This window comes from Procambarus clarkii, chromosome 93 (assembly GCF_040958095.1).
Source record: "Procambarus clarkii isolate CNS0578487 chromosome 93, FALCON_Pclarkii_2.0, whole genome shotgun sequence".
NCBI lineage: Eukaryota > Metazoa > Arthropoda > Malacostraca > Decapoda > Cambaridae > Procambarus > Procambarus clarkii.
The window spans coordinates 12,424,560-12,450,893 of NC_091242.1; the positions used below are offsets into that span (position 1 = coordinate 12,424,560).

A 26,334-nucleotide genomic window follows, 5' to 3' on the forward strand; every position below is an offset into this window, starting at 1 on the left:
TGACCGGACCCCCCTTCCTTTGTGACGTCATATTCGCGATGGGAGGTTTTCATTGGCTCCCTGTGCCACATCGCTGTCAGCGACCAATCTGGTGTCACTGACGTCACACAGTTTTGGCGGCAAAACAGAGGAGCCAGCGCCATATTGGCTTCCTAAAGGGCCTATACCACAGGCCAAAATACTCTTCTTTTACAAATTTCTCGCCACCTCGAGAACACTACACTCTCCCACATATATCAAACTGATACCCACGACGTAGAGAACGCTCGGGTAAAGCGGACATGACTCTTACATGACCATGACCATGATGTGTCTGTGAAGTTAGTTAGAAGAACCTGTGTCACAAGTGTTGTGTATCATGTGGGTGATGTCTGTGTCACAAGTGTGATATATCGTTATGGGTGATGCCTGTGTCATAAGTGTGATGTATCACTGTGGGTGATGTCTGTGTCACAACTGTGATGTATCGTTTTGGGTGATGCCTGTGTCATAAGTGCGCTGTATCATTATGGGTGATGCCTGTGTCACAAGTGTGATGTAACACTGTGGGTGATGTCTGTGTCTCATATGTGCTGCATTACTGTGAGTGATGACTGTTTCTCATATGTGCTGTATCACTGCGTGTCTCATGTGTAATGTATCATTGCAGGTGACGTTTGTCTCTCATGTGTGATGTGTCATTGTAAATGATGTCTGACTCTCATGTGTGTACTATAATTGTAAATTATGTCTGAGTCTCATGTGTAATGTATCACTTTGAGTGATATCTGTGTTTCAAATGTGATGTATCACAGTGGGTAATATCTATGTCGTATGTGAGATGTATCACTGTGGGCAATGACTGTGTCTCATGTGTGATTTATCTCTGCGGGAGGTATTTGTGTCTCATATGCGCTGTGTCACTATGGGTGATGTCTGTATCAGGTGTGCTGTATTCCTGTGGACAACTTATGTGTCTAATGTGTGATGTATCACTGGGCGATGTTTGTGTCTCATATGTGATGTATCACTGTAGGTGATGTCTGTGTCTCATGTGTGATGTATCACTGTCCGTGTGTCATGTGTGATGTATCACTGTCCATGTCTCACGTGTGATGTATCACTGTCCATGTCTCATGTATGATGTATCACGGTCCGTGTCTCATGTGTGATGTATCACTGTCCGTGTCTCATGTGTGATGTATCACTGTCCGTGTCTCATGTGTGATGTATCACTGTCCATGTCTCATGTATGATGTATCTCGGTCCGTGTCTCATGTCTAATTAACAACAGTGGATTGTAAATTAACCTGTCCTCAGGCCAGGCTCTTTAATGTACTGGCTGTCGCCCAAGATGCATTCATGAATTGTATTGTACTGTCTATGAAAATTACGTTCGTTCTCATATATATGTAAATTAATATTATTGTTCATTAAAATTCTGTGTATAATTTGACATAGATTAGGTTAGGTTAGGTGTCTAGATTCTGGTAGCAATTATTTGTATTTGTAGTAAACCCGTACTAAGTCCAAGTCCATTCCATCCAGCGGTCGATCCTAAAGACATATTCATAAATTTTAACATGCTATTCATTCGAAACATGAATTTTCCTCAAAGATAAATTAATATTATTATGTATCAGCCTATTGTGCATATTTAGGCATTGGTTATTTTAGGTGTTTAGGTTATGTAGGCGATTATTTGTATTTGTAGTACGTGGGTGAATCATTTACAGTGCTATGATTCAAATCCGTCCTCGACTCAAGTTCATTCCATCCAGCGGTCGACACCGCAGACGCATTCATAAATTTTAACATGCTGTTCATTCAAAAAGGGAATTTTCTCAAATATAAATAAATATTATAATATATAAGCATATTATGCATACATATGCATAGGTTAGGTTCGGTGTTTAGGTCCTGTTGGCGATTATTTGTATTTGTAGTATGTGGGTGAAGCATTTACAGGGTTGTGGTTCGAACAAAATTCGTCAGTGAAGCCCTTGTTCAGGAAGTGTTCGAATGTCATCAGTTGTGAGTCGTGTGTAAACCGTTTTTCATTCATAAACAGGGGTTTGGCGGGTGCATGGAATCACTTTTGGGTCTGTGTTTGGAGGATGAGCAGTGTAATTTGAACAAAGCCGTCAGCGAAGCACTTGTTGCTCTGGAAGCAGCTCGTCCTCCAAACAAAGATCCAAAAGTGATTCCATGCACCCACCAAACCCCCTGTTTATGAATGAAAAGCGGTTTACATACGACTCACAACTGCTGACATTCGAACATATCCGGAACAAGTGCTTCACTGACGAATTTTGTTCGAATCACAACGCTATAAATGCTTCACCCACGTACTACAAATACAAATAATCGCCAACAGAACCTAAACACCTAACCTAACCTATCCTATGCCTATATATACACAATATGCTAATATATTATAATATTAATTTATACTTGAGAAAATTCCCGTTTTGAGTGAATAGTATGTTAAAATTTATGAATGCGTCTGTGGGGTTGACCGCTGAATGTAATGGACTTGAGTCGAGGACGGGTTGAATTTTGTTCGAATCACAACGCTGTAAATGCTTCACCCACGTACTACAAACACAAATAATCGCCAACAGAACCTAAACACCTGACCTAACCTATGCCTATATATACACAATATGCTAATATATTATAATATTAATTTATACTTGAGAAAATTCCCGGTTTGAATAAGAACATAAGAACATAAGAACAAAGGTAACTGCAGAAGGCCTATTGGCCCATACGAGGCAGCTCCTATTCTATAACCACCCAATCCCACTCATATACTTGTCCAACCCGTGCTTGAAACAATCGAGGGACCCCACCTCCACAATGTTACGCGGCAATTGGTTCCACAAATCAACAACCCTGTTACTGAACCAGTATTTACCCAAGTCTTTCCTAAATCTAAACTTATCCAATTTATATCCATTGTTTCGTGTTCTGTCCTGTGTTGATACTTTTAATACCCTATTAATATCCCCCCGGTTATGTCCATTCATCCACTTGTAAACCTCTATCATGTCACCCCTAACTCTTCGCCTTTCCAGTGAATGCAACTTAAGCTTTGTTAATCTTTCTTCATATGAAAGATTTCTAATTTGGGGAATTAACTTAGTCATCCTACGCTGGACACGTTCAAGTGAATTTATATCCATTCTATAATATGGCGACCAAAACTGAACTGCATAATCTAAATGGGGCCTAACTAGAGCAAGATATAGCTTGAGAACCACACCAGGTGTCTTGTTACTAACGCTGCGATTAATAAATCCAAGTGTCCGATTTGCCTTATTACGAACATTTATGCATTGATCCTTTTGTTTTAAATTCTTACTAATCATAACTCCCAGATCCCTTTCGCAATCCGACTTCGCAATCACAACACCATCTAGCTCGTATCTTGTAACTCTATCATCATTACCTAACCTCAGAACTTTACATTTATCAGCATTAAACTGCATCTGCCAATCCTTTGACCATTTCAAAACCCTATCTAGATCAACTTGAAGTGATAGTGAGTCCTCCTCCGAATTAATTTCCCTACCGATTTTCGTATCATCGGCAAATTTGCAAATGTTGCTACTCAAACCTGAATCTAAATCATTTATATATATTATAAACAACAGAGGTCCCAGGACAGAGCCTTGAGGCACTCCACTTACAACATTTTCCCACTCTGACTTGATTCCATTTATACTAACTCTCTGTTTCCTTTGGTATAGCCATGCCCTAATCCAGCTTAATATAGCACCCCCAATACCATGAGACTCTATTTTTTTAATCAGTCTTTCATGTGGCACTGTATCAAAAGCTTTGCTAAAGTCAAGGTATACAACATCGCAATCCTTACCACTATCAACTGCCTCAACAATGCTAGAATAAAAAGATAACAAATTTGTTAAACATGAACGGCCATTTATAAAACCATGTTGCGACTCAATTATTAATTTATGTTTTTCAAGATGAAGACGAATTTTATTTGCTATTATAGATTCGAGTAACTTTCCCACAATAGACGTTAGGCTAATTGGTCGATAGTTAGACGCAAGTGATCTATCTCCTTTCTTAAAAACTGGTATCACATTAGCAACTTTCCAAAACTCTGGCACTCTGCCTGACTCTATTGATTTATTAAATATGGTTGACAGTGGGTCACAAAGCTCCTCTTTGCATTCTTTAAGCACCCTAGCAAACACTTCATCCGGCCCTGGGGATTTGTTTGGTTTGAGTTTTACTATTTGTTTAAGAACATCCTCCCTGGTAACTGCTAAACTCGTCAACCTGTCCTCGTCCCCACCCACATAGACTTGTTCGGCTGAAGGCATATTGTTAAGTTCCTCTTTAGTAAATACAGATACAAAATATTTATTAAAAATACTACTCATCTCTTCATCACTATCTGTTATTTGACCTGTCTCAGTTTTTAATGGACCTATCCTTTCCCTAGTCTTAGTACGATATAACTGAAAAAACCCTTTAGGATTTGTCTTTGCTTGCCCTGCTATGCGAACTTCATAGTTTCTTTTTGCTTTCCTTATCTCTTTTTTAACATTTCTAACCAGTTGTACGAATTCCTGTTCTAAAGTGACCTCCCCATTTTTAATCCTTTTGTACCAAGCTCTCTTTTTACCTATAAGGTTCTTCAAATTCTTTGTTATCCACTTTGGGTCATTAGTATACGATCTATTCAATTTGTATGGTATACTACGTTCCTGTGCTTTGTTTAGAATATTCTTAAATAAGTTATATATTGAATCCACATCGAAATCCCCATTTAAGTCACCTATCGCTGGGTTCATGTCTCGCTCCAAGACCGGCCCACACCCCATACCCAAGCCTTTCCAATCAATTTGACCCAAAAAATTTCTTAGGCTATTAAAATCAGCTTTTCGAAAATCTGGCACTTTAACAGAATTTTCTCCTACTGGTCTATTCCATTCTATGCTAAATCTGATTTCTTTGTGATCACTGCTCCCTAGCTCACTCCCTATTTCGATGTCATTAATTTGGGTTTCCCTGTTAGTTAACACTAAATCTAAAATATTATTTTCCCGTGTTGGTTCCTTAATGTGTTGCGTAAGAAAGCAATCGTCAATTAATTCTAGAAAATCTTCTGCTTCACTATTCCCTGTTTTGTTCAACCAGTTTATTCCGCTAAAATTAAAGTCACCCATGACATAAATACTGTTAGATCTAGATGCTCTAGATATTTCATCCCATAGATGCTTTGCTTCCATTCTGTCTAAATTTGGTGGCCTATATATTACTCCTATTATAATATTATTAGCTTTTTCGTTTAATTCAATCCAAATAGTTTCTGTGTGTGGCTCTGTTTTGATTCCCTCTTTGAGACTACATTTCAAATTGTCCCTAACATATATGGCTACTCCACCTCCTCGTCTAATATATCTATCTGTGTGAAATAGTTTAAATCCATATATTTGATATTCAGCTAATAGTTCTCTATTTTCTACATTCATCCACGTTTCGGTAAGTGCAATAATATCTATTTTTTCTGTGCAGACAAGAGCATTTAATTCGTTAATTTTATTTCTTAGACTTCTACTGTTAGTGTAATATACCCTAAGTGAATTGTTATTTTGCGGACCTTCTCTTTCCCTGATCGTTTTGCCAATTCCTTTCTCCCACAAACACATACTTTTATTACCTCCTTCCTCCAAATCAATTCCCATACCTCTATCTACTAACAGTTTAAACCCAAACAAACACCTCTAACCACTTCTTCTAGCGAGTTCGCAACAGCAACAACCCCAGCTCTCGATAGATGCACCCCATCACGAGCATACATTTCATTTCTTCCATAGAAGTGTTCCCAGTTGTCTATGAAAGATATTGCATTTGATTTGCAATATCTTTCCAGCCGGCAATTGACACCAAGTGCCCTCGATATCCATTCATTTCCCACTCCCTTTCTTGGAAGAATGCCACATATGATCGGGATTCCTCCCTTGCTCCTAACTAACTCTATGGCTGTTTTATACCTCTGAATCAGTTCCTCACTCCTGACTCGACCAACATCATTTCCTCCCACGCTAATGCAAATAATGGGATTGTTCCCATTACCAGCCATAATATCATTCATGTTGTTTATAATATCACCAATGCCAGCTCCGGGATAGCAAACCCTTAACCTGTTCCCCCTATCTCTAGCACAAAACGTTCTATCCAAATACCTTATCTGGGAATCTCCCACAACTAATGTTTGCTTAGGTACTACCTTTACTCTCTGAGGGGCCTGCGCTTCCTTTCTCTTCGTTGCTTTCCCTTTTGCGCGATCCACAGTCTCTCCACAGCACTCGTCCTCCAAAACGTCAAATGAATTTGAAGTTGCTATGGCGTTTGAAGGCGGCTTTATCAAAGTCTTCTTAAGGCCCCTGTCTTTAGCAACTCTCCAAGACGAGGTCCCTTTACTGCTGGTCTCCTCCTTCGTTACTTCTCGTTGTTTTTTAAGCTGACGCACCTCCTCCCGCAGAGAGTCCAACTCTGTCCTCAGGGCTCCCACTAGAGTCACCAGGTCCTTCACTACAACTTCCATATTGCTATGATAATATCAGCATGATAATATCAGCATTTATGATAATATCAGAATGAACAGCATGTTAAAATTTATGAATGCGTATGTGGGATTGACCGCTGAATGTAATGGATTTGAGTCGAGGACGGGTTGTGTAAACAGCCCGTCCTCCAAACAAAGACCCAAAAGTGATTCCATGCACCTGCCAACCCCCCCCCCCTGTTTATGAATGAAAAATGGTTTACATATGACTCACAACAGTTGTCGTTCGAACACTTCCGGAACAAGTGCTTCACTGACGTTCGAATCACAACGCTATAAATGCTTCACCCACGTACTCAAAATACAAATAATTACCAACAGAACCAAAACACCTAACCTAACCTATGCCTATATATATGCACAATATGCTAATATATTATAATATTAATTTATATTTGAGAAAATTCCCGTTTTGAATGAACAGCATGTAAAAATTTATGAATGCGTCTGTGGGGTCGACCGCTGGATGTACAACCCGTCCTCGACTCAAGTCCATTACATTCAGCGGTCAACCGCACAGACGCATTCATAAATTTTAACATGCTGTTCATTCAAAACGGGAATTTTCTTAAGTATAAATTAATATTATAATATATTAGCATATTGTGTATATATAGGTATAGGGTAGGTTAGGTTAGGTGTTTAGGTTCTGTTGGCGATTATTTGCATTTGTAGTACGTGGGTGAAGCATTTATAGCGAAGTGGTTCGAACAAAACTCGGCAGTGAAGCACTTGTTCCGGAAGTGTTCGAACGAAATCAGTTGTGAGTCGTCTGTAAACCGTTTTTCATTCATAAACAGGGGGTTTGGCGGGTGCATGGAATCACTTTTGGATCTTTGTTTAGAGGACGGGCTGAGGTAGACAGTTTCCACCTTCATGCTTCATGAGTTTCATGCTCAACCGCTTTGTAGCCAACCCGTCTTCGACTCAAGTCCATTACATCCCAGCCCGTCCTCCAAACAAAGATCCAAAAGTGATTCCATGCACCCGCCAAACCCCCTGTTTATGAATGAAAAGCGGTTTACACACGACTCACAACTGCTGACGTTCGAACATATCCGGAACAAGTGCTTCACTGACGAATTTTGTTCGAACCACTTCGCTATAAATGCTTCACCCATGTACTACAAATGCAAATAATCGCCAACCGAACCTAAACACCTAACCTAACCTAACCTATGTCTATATATGCACAATATGCTAATATATTATAATATTAATTTATATATGAGAAAATTCTTGTTCTGAATGAACAGCATGTTAAAATTTATGAATGCGTCTGTGGGGGCGACCGCTGGATGTAATGGACTTGAGTCGAGGACGGGTTGGTCTACCTACACTTTACCAACGTAATTACTCCTGAACAACTCGCCAGTAGACTGACGCAATGCTCCGAGGATAGCGTTGCGATGGGTTTCACTGGCGCAACAAGTGAATCTAGCTATAGTTTCTGTGAATTCAATGAGAGTACCTGTAGTGAGGAACAGATCACGCGCTGTGTAGTTCCCGCCGCTGACGGAGACGTTGATGCTGCTGCAGGGGTTGAGTAAGCCACAAGACAGACTCTGGTACGTGCAGACAGGGGTCGTGCAGGAGAAAGGCTAAGCCGACGCACGGTACGCAGGAACAGCCAGAACGAGAACGAGAACGGAAGATAACTGTTAGTTAGAAGTTCCAGTACTAGCATAATTACTTGTTCTATTTCATATACAAGTGTCGTCGGCATTATAAGGTATATTTCTTACGAAGCTAACGGGAAGGCAATATTAATCAAGGCGAGAATTTTGTCTTGGACACAACCATCTAAGAAGTGTTGAACAGTAGAAGTTAGGGGGAGAAAGAAATGTAGAAGTGGTTTCCGATTTGATGTCCAAACGATATGGCAAGGAGGGGAAAGTGAACTGAAATGTAGAATGAGGATGGTAACTTGGTGGGAAGGAAATGTTTTGTGGCCCGTCTACTGTGAATCTGATGTATTAGTGTTGTGCGAGTAATTTGTTGAGTTAGTTAGAACAACGGCCTTGTGGTTCTGGCGTGCTACCGTTGTTAGTGTCCCGGTGGCGTTGTCTTGTTCAAGGGTCCGCTGAAACAAACCTCAAGCTTCCTGCACTGCTTGCTTCTGTTTTTGTATTTTGTTGTTGTTTTGAGATGTTGGTAGTGAGGAAAGCTAAGGAAGAGAAGGAGAACGTGAAAGAAGAGAAGGAGAAGGTAGAGGAATAGGTGATAGAAGAGAAGAAGAGAAGGAGTAGGTAGAGGAATAAGAAAAAGGAGAAGGTAGAGAATGGGGGAAAGAAGAGAAGGAGAAGGTAGAGAAATTGGTGAAGGATGAGAAGGAGAAGGTAGAGGAAGAGGAAAAAGGAGAAGGTAGAGGAGTAGGAAAAAGGAGAATGTAAAAGAATAGGTGAAAGAAGAGAAGGAGAAGGTAGAGGAATAGGTGAAAGAAGAGAAGGAAAATGTAGATGAACAGGTGAAAGAAGAAATTTAAAAGGTAATGGAATAAATGAAAAAGGAGAAGATAGAGGAATAGGAAGAGAAGGAGAAGGTAGAAGAATATGTGAAAGAAAAGAAGGATAATGTAGAGGAATAGGATAAAAAGAAAGTGGAGGAAAAGAAGGAGAAAGTGAATAATTGCAAAATGAGTCTGTTCAGTGTGACACAACAGTAATTATATAATTCGTAATTAATTTGAATACATCGTTAGATTAGAGGAATACTGTTACCTCCGTCAAGTTCTTATTCTGCTGCTCCTCCTCCTCCTCTAGCTTCTCAGACTCCTCCGACGTCTTCTCCTCCTTATAATTCTCCTCCGACTTCTTATCCTCCTATTTCTTTGTCTCCTCCTACTTCTTCTCCTAATCTTCCTTCCTAGTTCTTCTTATTCTCCTCCTCCTCTTTCTACTTTTCAACCATCTTCTCCTCCTCCTTCTTCTCCTCTTCCTTCTTCCCCTTTTTCTCTTCCTCCCTTCTGCTCCTACTCTTCCTTCTACTTCTTCTCCTCCTACTCATCCTCTTCCTATTCCTACTTCGTCTCCTCCATCTACTTCTTCTTCTCCTCCTCCTCCTCCTACATTTTTTCTTTATCTTTATCTTCTTTCTTCACCTTTTTTTTTTTTCTTTTCCCGCTTCTTATTTTTTTTCTTCTTCCTCCTCTTTCTCCTCTTTCTTCTCTTCCTCCTTCTCCTTCTTCTCTTCCTCCTCCTTCTACTTCTTCTCCTTCTACTTCTTCTCTTAATTAGAGTCAGGCAGAGTGTCAGAGTCTTTGAAGGTTGCTAATATGGTACCAATTTTCAAGAAAAGAGATAGATCACTTGCGTCAGACTATAGACCAATTAGCTTAACGTCTATTGCGGAAAAGTTAGTTGAAACGATAACTGCAAATACCATTCGTCTTTATCTTCAAAAACATAAATAAATAAATGATTCACAACATGGTTTTCCAAATGGCCGTTCATGTTTAAAAAAATTTGCTTTAATTTTATTCTAGCGTAGTCGAGGCAGTTGATTGTGGTTAGGTTTGTGATGTTGTGTACCTTGACTTTAGCGAAGCTTTTCATTCAGTGCCACTTGAAAGACTGATTAAAAGGATAGAGATTCACGGAATTGGAGGTAGAATATTAAGTTGCAACCAAATAAGGTATATTTGCTGCCACCTATCCTAGCACCGTGACCTTTCCTTGTTCTATTGTAAAGACCTCTTGGAACCTCTTGTCTTCTTTCTCCCTATGCCCCTGTTACCTAGCAGTAAAATAGGTACTTGGGTGTTAGTCAGCTGTCACGGGCTGCTTCCTGGGGGTGAAGGCCTGGTCGAGGACCGGGCCGCGGGGACACTAAAAAGCCCCGAAATCATCTCAAGATAGCCTCAAGATAGATCGCCTTATAGTTTCCCTTTTGGTACGCCAGCCCTTTGTTACCCAGTTCATTTTTTGGGGGGGAGATAATTCCTAGCTCAACCAGGTCCTCAAAGCTCAATACACTATGATCACTCATTCCCAAGGGGGCTTCCAACTTAACTTCCTTTATATCCGACTCATTTAGGGTAAATATCAGATCAAGCAATGCTGATTCATCCTCTCCTCTCATTCTTGTTGGTCCCTTGACGTGTTGACTTAGAAGGTTTCTTGTTGCAACGTCCAGAAGCTTTGCTCTCCATGTGTCTGGTCCTCCATGTGGGTCTCTTTTTTTCCCAATCTATATTCCCGTGGTTGAAGTCTCCCATAATTAGTAGTCTGGATCCGTTCCTGCTAGCTACAGAAGCTATTATAAGTACCTAATAAGTACCTATTATATTGGTGGTGGCAATGTTGTTTCTATCATATTCCTGTCTGGGTCTTCTGTCGTTTGGGGGGGAGGGTGTTATATATGACTACTACTATAATTTTCTGTCCAAGATGCTATGGTACCTGATATGTAGTCACTGAAACCTTCAATGCCCTGATTAACTATCTCTTCAAAACTCCAACCTTTTCTGATCTGCAAAGCTACACCACCTCCTCTCTCTTTCCTCACTACAAGGAGATAGGGGGACATGGAGGATATGGGGTGAGAGGGAGGAGGGATAGGGAAGGTATGGGAAGAAGGGGGGAGGTGGACAGGGGTGTGAAAGGCGGGAGGGGGGGACATGGTGGGAATGGGGGAGGGGTGACAGTGTCTGAATGGGAAGGGGGGGGGGGGAGGTTTGGGTGAGCATTTGAGTGGGAGCAGGTAGGGTGAAGGGAATGGAGGGTTTCTATGCAGAGAAGGGTGGTGGTGCTGCCCTCTCCTCTGGTGTTGCTGGGATGCTGGTTGTGGGTTCCCCCTCTTGTCTCTGGGACTGTTGTGTTGGGGGCTGTGATTTCCTGGTTTACTCCTCTCTCCCTGCGCTTCCTCCTTGCCTCTGCTGCCCTGGCTCTCTCCTCCTTTGTCCTGTCCCTCTGGAGGAATACTTCTTTGTATTCCTCCATCATACTGCCGATGACTCTTCCTTTCTAGAATAACCTCCTTCATGGTCTCGTTTGCAAACACCACCTTTACCAGTCGGTTTCTGTCCTTGTTGTACCAGCCCACCCTGAAAACCGTCTCAATGTTTTGTTCAGTGTGTGTGTGTGTGTGTGTGTGTGTGTGTGTGTGTGTATTCACCTAGTTGTGCTTGCGGGGGTTGAGCTCTGCTCTTTCGGCCCACCTCTCAACTGTTAATCAACTGTTTCTAACTACTAGTACTATTTTTTCCCCACACCACATACACACACACACACACACACTCACCCCAGGAAGCAGCCCGTGGCAGCTGACTAACTCCCAGGTACCTATTTACTGCTAGGTAACAGGGGCATAGAATGAAAGAAACTCTGCCCATTGTTTCTCGCCAGTGCCCGGGATCGAACCCGGGACCACACGATCACAGGGTCACGTGTCCAGCGTGCTATCCGCTCGGCCACCGGCCCCTATAGGGCCATGATTCTTGTGCTGGGCCAGTGTTGTTAATAGTATTGATCAATCACCGAGTGTGTTATTTTAGTCAGTAAATTGTATGCGCCGTGTCCTATGCAGTAGAGCACCGAGTGTGTTATTTACTGGTGTTCTTCAGCAATTGCAAATTGCAATCGGACTGTAATCATTTAAATCACTGTGTGTTGTGATTTATTGTGTCATGGGTGAACTTGTCATTGGGACGAGGACTTAGTGTTATTATTCCTGTATATTTGGTTGTCATCGAAGTCCAGTATTCTGTGAATGTTGATTGAGTGGCAATTAATGTAACGTAACCAAGGGAACACCCATTGCTTATATAGAAATTGTTCCAAGTCAATTTGAGTAACGTAGGATAAGTTTTGGTTAATTATTTTCCAAGGAACAGCTGTTTTGGTTGGTCAGGGATCCTAGCCAAGCAGCCACTTCAGGCGAAGTCAGATAGTCTTGTAGGAATTCCGGGAGGGTTGAAGTCTTGCATTTTAAGTACTGTTGCATATTATCTGTCAGATGGACAGGTTGCAACAGGTTCACGGAAGTCAAGGTAGTTAACTCCGATCTGGGTTGATCGAATCACACGAAGGCTCCATTGTTTCATTAACGTAACGTCGGTTATTAATATCTGTCCGTGGACAGATAATTTGATTGACTCTTGGGAGAGTAACGTCATTGTAAAATAACGTAGACGTGGTAATTAGTTAACGGTCCGTGGGATAGTGAACTAGTCACCTGAGTTCATTGGTGTATGGAAGGCCCCAGAGGGAATTCATGATATTGATGTTATATTTGTTGAGCCAGTGTGAAAGGTGACGTATTTGTGTATTAATTAATTACTGCTCTTCGGGATAGTAATTAATTGCTCGAGGGTAATCAAGGGTGACTGCCGTTCTCTTAGCACTGTTGACATAGAAATTGTAGCAAATTATCGAGGGGCGATAGTAACCGATAACGTAACTCGCGTTGGGATTAATCAGCTCTCTGGAGTACAGGGACTACTCACTGAATGCTCGACGGGTAAAGTGTTTGTGTAATTCCAAGTTACTAGTGACAGTTGTACAGTTTGATTTGTCTGTGGGAGACAAGATGAAGTTAACATAAGTGTTACTTTAATATTAACGTAATCAATTAGTCATTGATTGTTGATCGTTCGAGGGACGGAGTGTTAACGTAAGAATTTAATTGAGGAGGGTTGCTGGAGTTCCCAGTAACCCCATTAGTCATTGTAATGTCATTGATAGGCTACTAGTTTGATTGCATGCAACTGCCATTGCTGGGGAGGGCTGCACAAAGCGTGAAGTAACTGGAAGAGGTTACTGGAGGCTTGTCTCCTAACCTACCTCATTGTTGTTGCATCAGTGATTATAATTTAGTATGTTTTGCTTGCTTGATTGGATCCTCTGTGAACACTCAGTATGTTCAATTTAGTTCATTTATGCAGCACTCGTGGCTAGTGTCTAGCTGTCGTAAAGGTGTCACAAGAAGGACATCTTTATCTTGAGATTATCTTGAGATGATTTCGGGGCTTTTTAGTGTCCCCGCGGTCCGGTCCTCGACCAGGCCTCCACCTCCAGGAAGCAGCCCGTGACAGCTGACTAACACCCAGGTACCTATTTTACTGCTAGGTAACAGGGGCATAGGGTGAAAGAAACTCTGCCCATTGTTTCTCGCCGGCGCCTGGGATCGACCCCAGGACCACAGGATCACAAGTCCAGCGTGCTGTCCGCTCAGCCGACCGGCTCCCATCGAGTAGAGTCATTGCTATTCTTCGTTGTTGTAGTAGTTGGAACTTTGTTGAATAAACTGTGTTGTTATGTTGAATGTTGTCTTTCGTTACACCTCACACATTTCGTTGATTTACTATTGTTCTGCCATGTTGCTTGAAATTATTATTGCAATTCATATTGAGACTGCTTTTGAGAATAGAGCTGAATTCATAACACCACACAACAATATAAATACGTTGTGAGAACCCGTGATCTACTCTTTAGATTCGCTCCAGCGAATGACCAAGGTCGACGGCCTAAGTGAAGGGGATTTCATACTTTTGAGGTGTCGGCATTTGCTTGCGTCAAAAAGACCATTTAACACAATGGGCAAATGCACTAGGGGACACAGATGGAAATTGAGTGCGCAAATGAGCCAAAGAGACATTTGTTTTTTTTTAGTGTCAGAGTAGTTGACAAATAGAATGCTTTAGGAAGTGTTGAGGTGTGGACAGACTCCATACAAAGTGTCAAGTGTAGATATGATAGAGCCCAATAGGCTCAGGAACCTACACATCAGTTTATTGACAGTTGAGAGGTGGGACCAAAGAGCCAGAGCTCAACCCCCGCAAGTACTGCTAGGTGAGTAGTAGGTTCACTTCTTGGATCTATCCTGTTTCTCATATATGTAAACAGTCTTCTATAGGGAACAGATTCATGCCTATCAATGTTTGCAATGATGCAAACATTATGAGAATGATTAGGACAGAAGTAGTCAAATAAAAGGCTAAAAGATGGCTTGAATAACTTTCTACCAAATGAATTTCTAGAGTTTAACTCATGTATATGTAAAATAATGAAGTAATGTGGAAGGAGCAGGAGGTCAGACACAAGGTACCAAATGGGAGTTGAAATCCTTTATGAAACGGATAAATTATAGGACATACATTGGCGTTAATAATATACGGAACCTGTCTCCTGAAGCCCACATGAAAAGGACATAACAACAGCATATGTAAGTCTAGTAAACATCAGAATTGCCTTCAGAAATTTGTGTAAAAAATAATTTAGAATTTTGTTTACCACAAATGTCAGATTAATCGTGAAATATACGGGTGCAGTGTGGAGTGTACACCTATTCAAGCACAAGGCGAAGTTCAGATTTCATACATAATCTCAAATGTCGATGTGATATAGCCCAATAGGCTCAGTACATGTTAATCAGTTGACTGACAGTTGAGAGGTGGGAACAGGGAGCCAACATTCAACCCTGCGTGTACAATTAGGTGAGAACACAAACATTAATACACACACACACACACACACGCACACGCACGCACACACACACACACACACACACACACACACATACATATACACACACATATACACATACACACACACATACACACAAACACATCGTGCCTAACAAACCTTCTGGAATTCTATGATAAAATAACGAGGATAAGACAGGACAGAGATGGTTGGGCAGACTGCATATTTCTGGACTGCCAAAAAGCCTTTGATACAGTACCACACATGAGAATGCTGTTCAAGCTCGAGAGGGAGGCGGGGGTGGGGGGAAAGGTCCTAGCATGGATAAGGAACTACCTAACAGGAAGGAGCCAAAGAGAGACGGTAAGGGGCGAGAAGTCGGACTGGCGAACAGTAACAAGTGGAGTACCACAAGGATCGGTGCTGGGACCAATTCTATTTCTTGTATATGTTAACGACATGTTTACAGGCGTAGAGTCCTACATGTCGATGTTTGCGGATGACGCAAAGTTGATGAGAAGAGTTGTGACAGATGAGGATTGCTGGATCCTCCAAGAGGACCTGAACAGGTTGCAGAGATGGTCAGAGAAATGGCTACTGGAATTCAACACGAGCAAATGTAAAGTTATGGAAATGGGACTAGGAGATAGGAGACCAAAGGGACAGTACACAGTGAAGGGGAACAGCCTACCTGTGACAACGCGCGAAAGAGACCTGGAGGGTGGACGTAACACCTAATCTATCTCCTGAGGCACATATTTATTTATTTATTTATTTATGCATATACAAGAATGTACATAAGGAATGTGAGGATACAAATATGGTAATTACAGTCTTGTAAAGCCACTTGCATGCGCAGCGTTTTGGGCACGCTGTCGTTATCCTATATAAATAGGATAACGACAGCAGCGTACTCTACACTGGCAAAAGTTAGAACATCATTCAGAAACCTAAGTAAGGAGGCATTTAGGGCGCTTTACACTGCCTACGTGAGGCCAGTCTTAGAGTATGCCGCCTCATCATGGAGTCCCCATCTGAAGAAGCATATAATGAAACTGGAAAAGGTTCAGAGGTTTGCAACGAGACTCGTCCCAGAGCTACGAGGGATGGGGTATGAGGAGCGCCTGAGGGAACTGTGTCTTACGACACTAGAAAGAAGAAGGGAGAGGGGGGACATGATAGGTACGTATAAGATACTCAGAGGGATTGACAGAGTGGACATAGACGAAATGTTCACACGGAATAGTAACGGAACGAGGGAACATGGATGGAAGCTTGAGTACAAGCTTCCATCCATGGTGAGTACACACACACACACACAGTTTAACCCAAGCAAATGTAATGTAATGAAGATAGGGGTAGGAAGCAGGAGACCAGATACAAGGTATCATTTGGGAGATGAGATACTTAAGAGTCAGAGAGAGAGAAAGACCTGGGGGTTGATATCACGGCAGACCTGTCCCCTGAAGCTCATATCAAGAGGATAACATCAGCAGCATATGCCAGGTTGGATAACATAAGAACGGCCTTTAGAAACTTGTGTGAGGAATCTTTCAGGACATTATATACCACATATGTCACACCAATCTTGGAGTATGCGGCTCCAGCATGGAGTCCATATCTAGTCAAGCATAAGACTAAACTGGAAAAGGTTCAAAGGTTTGCCACCAGACTAGTACCCGAGCTGAGAGGTATGAGCTACGAGGAGAGACTACGGGAATTAAACCTCACTTCGTTGGAAGACAGAAGAGTAAGAGGGGACATGATCGCACATTCAAGATTCTCAAGGGAATCGACAGGGTTGATAAAGACAGGCTATTTAACACAAGGGGCACACACACTAGGGGATACAGGTGGAAACTGAGTGCCCAAATGAGCCACAGAGATATTAGAAAGAACTTTTTTTAGTGTCAGAGTGGTTGACAAATGGAATGCATTAGGAAGTGATGTGGTGGAGGCTGACTCCATACACAGTTTCAAGTGTAGATATGATAGAGCCCAATAGGCTCAGGAACCTGTACACCTGTTGATTGACGGTTGAGAGGCGGGACCAAAGAGCCAGAGCTCAACCCCCTCAAGCACAACTAGGTGAGTACAACTAGGTGAGTACACACACACACACACACACGCCTATTAGACCTATTAGATACACATATACAGACATACACGCAGGAACAGAGGAGAATAGAGGATACTTCCTGTGACTGGGTCACACAGGTGTATGGGGTGTAACACGGGTTTGGGTCCTCTCTCTTTACTTCCTTCTTTCTACTCCCTCTACCCGTATTCTTACTTTTATTTCTAAACCAAGGGACTCCAAAACTTTTACCAAAGCCAACTCCACGCCACGTGGTCCTAAGACGATTGACCGACTTAGGATTCTACACCCAGTATGACGTGACCTAAGCTCTGAACAAAACCCTAGAGTCACCTCTGCTGCCACCACCAGACCAGTAATACAAGAGCAATGATCGAGGTCTGGATCGATCACGCTAATTAATCAACCTAGGGGCTTGATCCCCACTATAAACGATGACCTTGAGTGTGGAATTAATTACACGGTAATGATAATTCCGATTCGATGTTAGAATCGGCGCCCAATGCAACTCTGCCTCGTGTGGACCCCGTGACCAGGACAAGTATACACATAAAACACATGGAAACAATAAAATGCAAATTAATAACAAATTTAATTTATTAAAAGAAAACTAAAACAAAATCTAAATATGTTCACTCCCTATCACTTTAACACTCCCTACTTGACCTGAGTGGCAATTGAGAAGACTATTTCTATAATTAACAATAGCAACTATACCTTGGGCGACCAGCTAGATGTTTTGGCTGGTCTTGGGGAGAGGTAAGATGTTTGACCTCTTATCCCAGCTGCTCCCGTTTCCACACTGATCTGTCCTCGTCTGATCTCGCCCAGACAGAGTATTGTATTGTTCCGCATCGCTTACCCAGTTACTTTAGCAAGGTTAAGTTATAACAATTAACCTCTGTTTGTACTGAATTGATCCAGACTGGTTGAATTATTTTACTTTAATTAGATTACACAAACATCTAACGGCAAAGCTGTTCCCGATCACAAAAATGGTTATTAAAACTTTGAGAAATATTAGACCTGTCAACCCCTGATGACCTATGACCGCCGGTCACTCCGCTTTAAAAGTTAGATCTGATTCGTGACGTCACTGATGGTGACTTAAACTCAATAATTAGAATACTCTTGATATTGTACCCAGTACTATTATACAATACAATTTTAATGCAAAATGAATAAAGGCTAATTTTCTCTAAATTACTGAATACTATAGGATGATTCATTATACGCAGATATGAACAAAGCGTCGGTTATTTCCACCGCGAATTCCCCTGGGGGTCAGGTCACCATGCGGCTCAGCTTCCCATTCTCTTTTGTCGATAAACCACTCTGGATAATTCTTACAACAGCCTAGTTTGTTACAGGGGGACTGCAGCAGAGAACTGATTGCAATGAATGCAGTAATACAGGGCCTACAGAGTGAGCTGGTGGGAAGCTAAGGAAGAGATAAAGACTCTTAGGGAAAATCCGAGTTCGAACCTGTACGAGGCAAACAACTTCCCGGAAACAGGATGAAGCGGATGGCGAGCTCCTGACAGTTGAGTGGAAAGCGCTTCGGATTCGTAGTCCTGAGATCCTGGTTCGATCCCCGGTCGAGGCAAAAACAAATGGGCAGATAGAGACATCAGATAGATAGATAGATAGATAGATACATAGAAATGGGTAGATAAAGCTATCAGATAGAGACAATCTTTCCTGCCTATACTCTACACAGACGCCGTCTTGTTGAATCGGCTCTAATACACAACATACCCAACATGAATTTGAGTCCTGGCTTTGTTGCTGTTAAGTCTTAACTTTCACAGTATATACTCAATTGCTGTAAACTTTCAAACAAACCTGACTTAACATAAGCTAATCCTTCCATTTGTCTTTCTTTCCTTCTTTCTTTTTCTTTCCCTTGTTTTCTCTTACGATCTCTTTCTTATTTCTATTATTATACCCTTTATTACACCTTACCTTTCGTACCTTTTGCCTTGCTTTTCCTTCCCTCTAAGATTTCCTTCTCCTCACTTCTCTCTTGCCTATTTATTACCTTCGCCTCCTTCTCTCATCACAGTCGACTTGAGAATGGTCCAGGATGGACAGAAACGTCGTCGTCCCTTCACTTTTTAGTGTGTGGGTTGGTCAACAAATGGGCAGAGTTTCTTTCAACCTGATGCTCCTGTTACCTAGCATGAAATAGGTACCTGAGAGTTAGAGAGCTGCTACGGGCTGCTTCCTGAGGGGGGGGGGGGTGTAACAAAAAGGAGGCCTGATCAAGGACCACGCCACAGGGACACTAAGCCCCGAAATCATCTCAAGATAACTTCCTTCCAGGGAGCCTCTTGTTTGCAAAAATGCTGTGAAATGACCCAAATACCAAGGCTACCTTTGAGGAAGCAGCTATGAAAGCAGCTACATCCCAGGAAGCTGCTAAGTGTATGACTCAAATGCTAGAAAGAAAAATATCTGTTATAATTGTAGGAGTACAGGAACTGGAAGGATCCATCCAGGAGGAGGGGAAAAGGAAGAACCGACAAAGATATGGAAATATTATCCCCTACCAAGATATGGTAGGGGCTAATAGCAACATAGAGATGATTTTCAGGCTGGGTGGCTACAAGAAGAAAAGGAAACGACTGCTGAAGTTAGCGCTCACGAACGAGGCAATGAAAGAGGAAATCCTGTCAAGGAAGAGCAAGCTTATGAGACTATGGGAATACAAGGATGTGTTTCTGCATAGGTACATTACGAGGGATGAGAGAAGGAAGGCTGCAGAATCAAAGAGACACAAGGAGAGGGATGGGAACGGGGGAGCTGCAGGACTCGGCTCAGTATCTCCAGTAACCTCAGAGGGGAGTGGGAATGCCCTCACCAACAGGCCAGAATCCCCAGGTTGGATTATAACAGAAACCTCCCACCATCCCACCTCACAATAATCCCCTTCCCCATTCACTTGCACATCTCCAATAAGTAGAGACACTCCCCAGACCATGCCTTCCATGCTCCCTCACCCAAGACCCCCCATATTCTCCCCATGGCCTTCCTCAACCCCTTCCCCCACCCCCAGGCCCTCCCTGTTCCCACATCAAATGCCCTTCCCCTGTTTCTCCATTCCGTGCCCTCCCAAACTTTCCCTCCTACGACACCCTCCTCCTCCCACCCACGCCAGGCTCCCCTGACCTCCCCAACCCTCATGGCCCCCTACCCCAGGCTCTCCTTCATTCCCAAACCATTGACCTCCCTCCCTCACTTCCACTTGCACTTCCTGCTCCCCCATCCTATGCCCTAATCGACCCCTCATCCCCAAACCCACCCAGCTACACCAACCAAGACCTCTCTATCTTCCTCATACTGTATCATCCCAGCCCCCTCATACCTCAGATCCCCTAGGTCCTCCTTCCTTTCCCACCCCAGGCACTCCATATCCCCCTAATCAAGTTGAATCAACAGAAACTGAGGATAGAAAGAAGAGAGTAAATTTCAAGGTAATGTACTCAAACATAGATGGGATTAAAAGCAAGGCAAGGGAAGTTAGAGAGGAGCACAAGAAGGGAACACAGATGTAATTGTACTCACGAAAACTAATCTCTAAGGAATCAAAACGAGTAAGGTGTTTCCCCAGGACTACACTGTAATAAGGAGAGAGGGGGAAGGAAGAGGAGGCAGAGTGGCTCAACTGATACGAAAGGAATGGAGTTTCAAGGAGATGGTTATCCCAGGCTGCAAGTGGTTCACAGACTACATGACAGGCACAAAGACGATGGGAGGACCAAGAGTAGTTGTAGTAGCAGTGATTTATAACCCTCCACCAAGTGAGAGAAGACCCAGGCAAGATTATGACAGAAACAACATGGCAACTAACACTATAATTGAGGGAGCAGCCACTGCTGCCTACAGAAATAGATCCTATCTGCTCATCATGGTGGACTTCAATCACAGAAGGATAGACTGGGAAAACAAGGAACCACATGGAGGTGAGGAAACATGGAGAGCTAAACTGTTGGAAGCGGCAGCAAAAAACTTTTAAATTCAGCATGTCAGGGAACCCATAAGAATGAGTGGCAACGATGAAACAGTGAGATTCGATCTAGTCTTCACTCTGAATGACTCCTACATAAAGGAAATAGGTTTCGAGCCCCCCTACCCCCCCTCCTGGGGGAATGAGTGATCACAGTATACTGATGTTTGAGTATCTGGTCGAAGTAGGGTTAATGTACTCAAGAAAGGGACCAGAAAACAAAAAGGCTAGTATTCCGAAAGGGAAACTATGAGGAGATAAGAATATTCCTGTCAGATATAACTTGGGAAACAGAGCTCAGAGGAAATACGGCCCGAGACATAATGGACTACTTCACACAGAATTGTAAAGAGACAGCAGATCAGTTCGTCCAAGTGACAGAGCCAAAGTGGCAAAGACAGAGCCTAAGTCGTTCACCTGACACCTCTCTCAGTGAGTCGCAGTGCCGATGGAGGAACGCTTTCTATCTGGATAATGCTTTGCTCGCCAAATCACATCAATGAAGAAGGCCTTCCGTCTCTTCCCGGTATGAAACATCAGGCAGGGAGTGGGGCTGACCTTCTAGAGTGTAGCGCTGCGAGAGTATCCACCCCCCATCCTCTATCTGACCTGAACCCACTCCATTACTCCCACCCACTCCCTGACTCCCACCCACTCCCTGACTCCCACCCACTCCCTGACCCCCCACCCACTCCCAGACGCCTACCCACACCCCTGTTCCCTAACTATTCCCTGACCCCCACTTCTTCCTGACTTGCACCCACACCCTGATCCCCCACCCAATCTCTGACCTCTGTCCACTCCCTAATTACTACCCACTCCCTGTCTCCCACCCACTCCCTTACACCTACCCACTCCCTGATTCCACCTCACCCCCCTGACTTCCGCCCACTCCCTGACACTGAGATCTCTGGGATTAGGGTGCCCAGGAAGAGCCTGAATGTTAGGTACACGAACGCCAACGGAGTTACGAACAAAGCAGAGGAAATAAAAGAAAGAGTTAGTAAATATGATCCTGATTTAATTGTAATGGTGAAAAATTAAATCAACGATATGATCTCTGATGCAATATTCCCAGGGAATTCCAAATGATAAGGAAAGAAAGATAACAAAGGCAAAAAGTAGGAGTTGCATTCTTAGTAAAATGGTAGTGGAATTTCAAAGAACTCGAAAATCAAAGTGAAAACGCACACACAGACCCCATCATTGGCACACTGACATCAGATGGAAAAAGAATTGTGGTCCTAGTAATTTACCCCCCCCCCCCCGCCCCCGCCCCCCATCAAACAACCGAAGACCCAGGCAGGAATATGATGAGAACAACAAAGCATGCCTAGAGCTATTGCAGAGAGCAGCAACAGCGGCACACATAATGAGAGCTAAATTTCTAATCATGAGGTGGGGGGGGGGGACCTAATTCATGTAGAGATTTACTGAGAATCCAGAAATGCTCATGGTGGAGAAGAAACGAGGAGAGCAAAATTAGTGGAAGTTGTAAAAAAAACTTCTTATCACAACATTTAAAGGAGGAAACGATAGCAAGCGGAGGAGATACAACAAGTCTACTGGACTTAATCTTCATTCGGAATGAGGAAGACACTGAGAATATTGAGCATGAAATACCACTAGGAGCAAGTGACTATTGTATCCTGGTATTCGACTAAATGATGAAACTCAAAACAGTGTCCAAAAGACAAGAAGTCAGGTAAGGGAGATTAGACTATAAAAAAGGAGACTAAATGATAGTAAGAGAGTATATGAGATGTGTTCACTGGGAGGAGGAACTCAGAGGAAGATGGTCAAGGAAATGATGGACCAAGTAAAACTGAAGTGCAAAGAGGCAGAAGAGAGATTCATACTACCATTAAGAGAAAAAGAAGGAGGGCATATAATAACCCGTGGCTCAGTGATACAGTAAATTAGTGAATGGTAACACAAAAGATATAAGGATACAGTGACTGACTCTAGAACTTTGTATTAAATAGAGAACAACCAACAGAACCAATCCACTGAGACATAATGGACAGAGAAACATCCACGTGGAGCGTTGACAGATCCATCGACGGACCTCGACCTAAGGACATCGTTATATCCTCGCCTAGTTGTGTGAACAGAATGACTTTGGCTGGTAGTTACTGCTTCTAAGTCAGTTGTCTGGTGTACAGAGTGAGGTAAAATATAATCATAATCTTGTTCAGTATAATTTATATATTTAAAATCTCAAAGTGGCTCACTCTGGGTAGAAGTTGACACATAAGAGACCCTCATGACACGCACACACACAAGCAAATACTCACACACAAGCAAATACACACACACACACACACACACACACACACACACACACACACACACACACACACACACACACACACACACACACACACACACTCAGTACAGGAGTTGTAGCTGATGTGTGGAAAAAGGCTAACATAGTTCCAATCTACAAAAGTGGAAGCAGGGAAGACCCCTTTAATTATAGACCTGTATCATTGACAAGTGTAATAGTCAAAATATTGGAAAAAATAATTAAAACTAAATGGGTAGAACACCTGGAGAGAAATGATATAATATCAGACAGACAGTATGGTTTTCGATCTGGAAGATCCTGTGTATCAAATTTACTCAGTTTCTATGATCGAGCCACAGAGATTTTACAGGAAAGAGATGGTTGGGTTGACTGCATCTATCTGGACCTAAAAAAGGCTTTCGACAAAGTTCCACATAAGAGGTTGTTCTGGAAACTGGAAAATATTGGAGGGGTGACAGGTAAGCTTCTAACATGGATGAAATTTTTTGTGACTGATAGAAAAATGAGGGTAGTGATCAGAGGCAATGTATCGGACTGGAGAAATGTCACAAGTGGAGTACCACAGGGTTCAGTTCTTGCACCAGTGATGTTTATTGTCTACATAAATGATCTACCAGTTGGTATACAGAATTATATGAACATGTTTGCTGATGATGCTAAGATAATAGGAAGGATAAGAAACTTAGATGATTGTCATGCCCTTCAAGATGACCTGGACAAAATAAGTATATGGAGCACCACTTGGCAAATGGAATTTAATGTTAATAAATGCCATGTTATGGAATGTGGAATAGGAGAACATAGACCCCACACAACCTATATATTATGTGAGAAATCTTTAAAGAATTTAGATAAAGAAAGAGATCTAGGGGTGGTTCTAGATAGAAAACTATCACCTGAGGACCACATAAAGAATATTGTGTGAGGAGCCTATGCCACGCTTTCTAACTTCAAAATTGCTTTTAAATACATGGATGGCGATATACTAAAGAAATTGTTCACGACTTTTGTTAGGCCAAAGCTAGAATATGCATCCGGTTGTGTGGTGCCCATATCTTAAGAAGCACATCAACAAACTGGAAAAGGTGCAAAGACACGCTACTAAGTGGCTCCCAGAACTGAAGGGCAAGAGCTACGAGGAGAGGTTAGAGTCACTAAATATGCCAAAACTAGAAGACAGAAGAAAAAGAGGTGATATGATCACTACATACAAAATAGTAACAGAAATTGATAAAATCGATAGGGAAGATTTCCTGAGACCTGGAACTTTAAGAACAAGAGGTCATAGATTTAAACTCTCTAAACACAGATGCCGAAGAAATATGAGAAAATTCACTTTCGCAAACAGAGTGGTAGACGGTTGGAACAAGTTAGGTGAGAAGGTGGTGGAGGCCAAGACCGTCAGTAGTTTCAAAGCGTTATATGACAAAGAGTGCTGGGAAGACGGGACACCACGAGCGTAGCTCTCATCCTGTAACTACATTTAGGTAATTACACTTAGGTAATTACACACACACACACACACACGCGCGCGCGCGCGCACACACACACACACAGGCACCCTGAACACAGGAGAGAGAGGCAGGTGTAGCTGGTAAGGTGCTCCAGTGGATAAGGGAGTACCTAAGCAATAGGAAGCAGAGAGTTACGGTGAGGGGTGAGACCTCAGACTGGCGTGAAGTCACCAGTGGAGTCCCACAGGGCTCTGTACTTGGACCTAACCTGTTTCTGATATACGTAAATGATCTCCAAGAGGGTATAGACTCATTCCTCTCAATGTTTGCTGACGACGCCAAAATTATGAGAAGGATTAAGACAGAGGAGGACAGCTTGAGGCTTCAAGAAGACCTGGATAAGCTGCAGGAATGGTCGAACAAATGGCTGTTAGAGTTTAATCCAAGCAAATGTAATGTAATGAAGATAGGGGTAGGAAGCAGGAGACCATATACAAGGTATCATTTGGGAGATGAAATACTTCAAGAGTCAGAGAGAGAGAAAGACCTGGGGGTTGATATCACGCCAGACCTGTCCCCTGAAGCTCATATCAAGAGGATAACATCAGCAGCATATGCCAGGTTGGATAACATAAGAACGGCCTTTAGAAACTTGTGTAAGGAATCTTTCAGAACATTATATACCACATATGTCACACCAATCTTGGAGTATGCGGCTCCAGCATGGAGTCCATATCTAGTCAAGCATAAGACTAAACTGGAAAAGGTTCAAAGGTTTGCCACCAGACTAGTACCCGAGCTGAGAGGTATGAGCTACGAGGAGAGACTACGGGAACTTAAACCTCACTTCGTTGGAAGACAGAAGAGTAAGGGGGGACATGATCGCCACATTCAAGATTCTCAAGGGAATCGACAGGGTTGATAAAGACAGGCTATTTAACACAAGGGGCACACACACTAGGGGACACAGGTGGAAACTAAGTGCCCAAATGAGCCACAGAGATATTAGAAAGAACTTTTTTTAGTGTCAGAGTGGTTGACAAATGGAGGTGGAGGCATTAGGAAGTGATGTGGTGGAGGCTGACTCCATACACAGTTTCAAGTGTAGACATGATAGAGCCCAATAGGCTCAGGAACCTGTACACCTGTTGATTGACAGTTGAGAGGCGGGACCAAAGAGCCAGAGCTCAACCCCCGCAAGCACAACTAGGTGAGTACAACTAGGTGAGTACACACACACACACACACACACACACACACACACACACACACACACACACACACACACACACACACACACACACACACACACACACACACACACACTCACACACACACAGAGTCTGTCGCCATTCGTGGAGAGAGTCACATGTGATGTCCGTGAGACATTGAAGTGTTACGGGGACAAGAAACATAGTTTTTTGTCACAGGAGTGTATACAAACGCAGTG

At 42.7% G+C, this 26,334-nt stretch overlaps 1 protein-coding gene across 1 annotated transcript in view; it reads right to left on the minus strand.

Moving 5' to 3' along the window:
- LOC123746926 (protogenin) overlaps nt 1–26,334 on the minus strand; it is a 170,684-nt gene that overhangs the window by 62,863 nt on the left and 81,487 nt on the right. Inside the window, exon 3 of the mRNA XM_069319462.1 lies at nt 8,061–8,190. The gene's annotated coding sequence lies outside the window, so the exon portion shown is untranslated. The remainder of the gene's footprint in view (nt 1–8,060; nt 8,191–26,334) is intronic.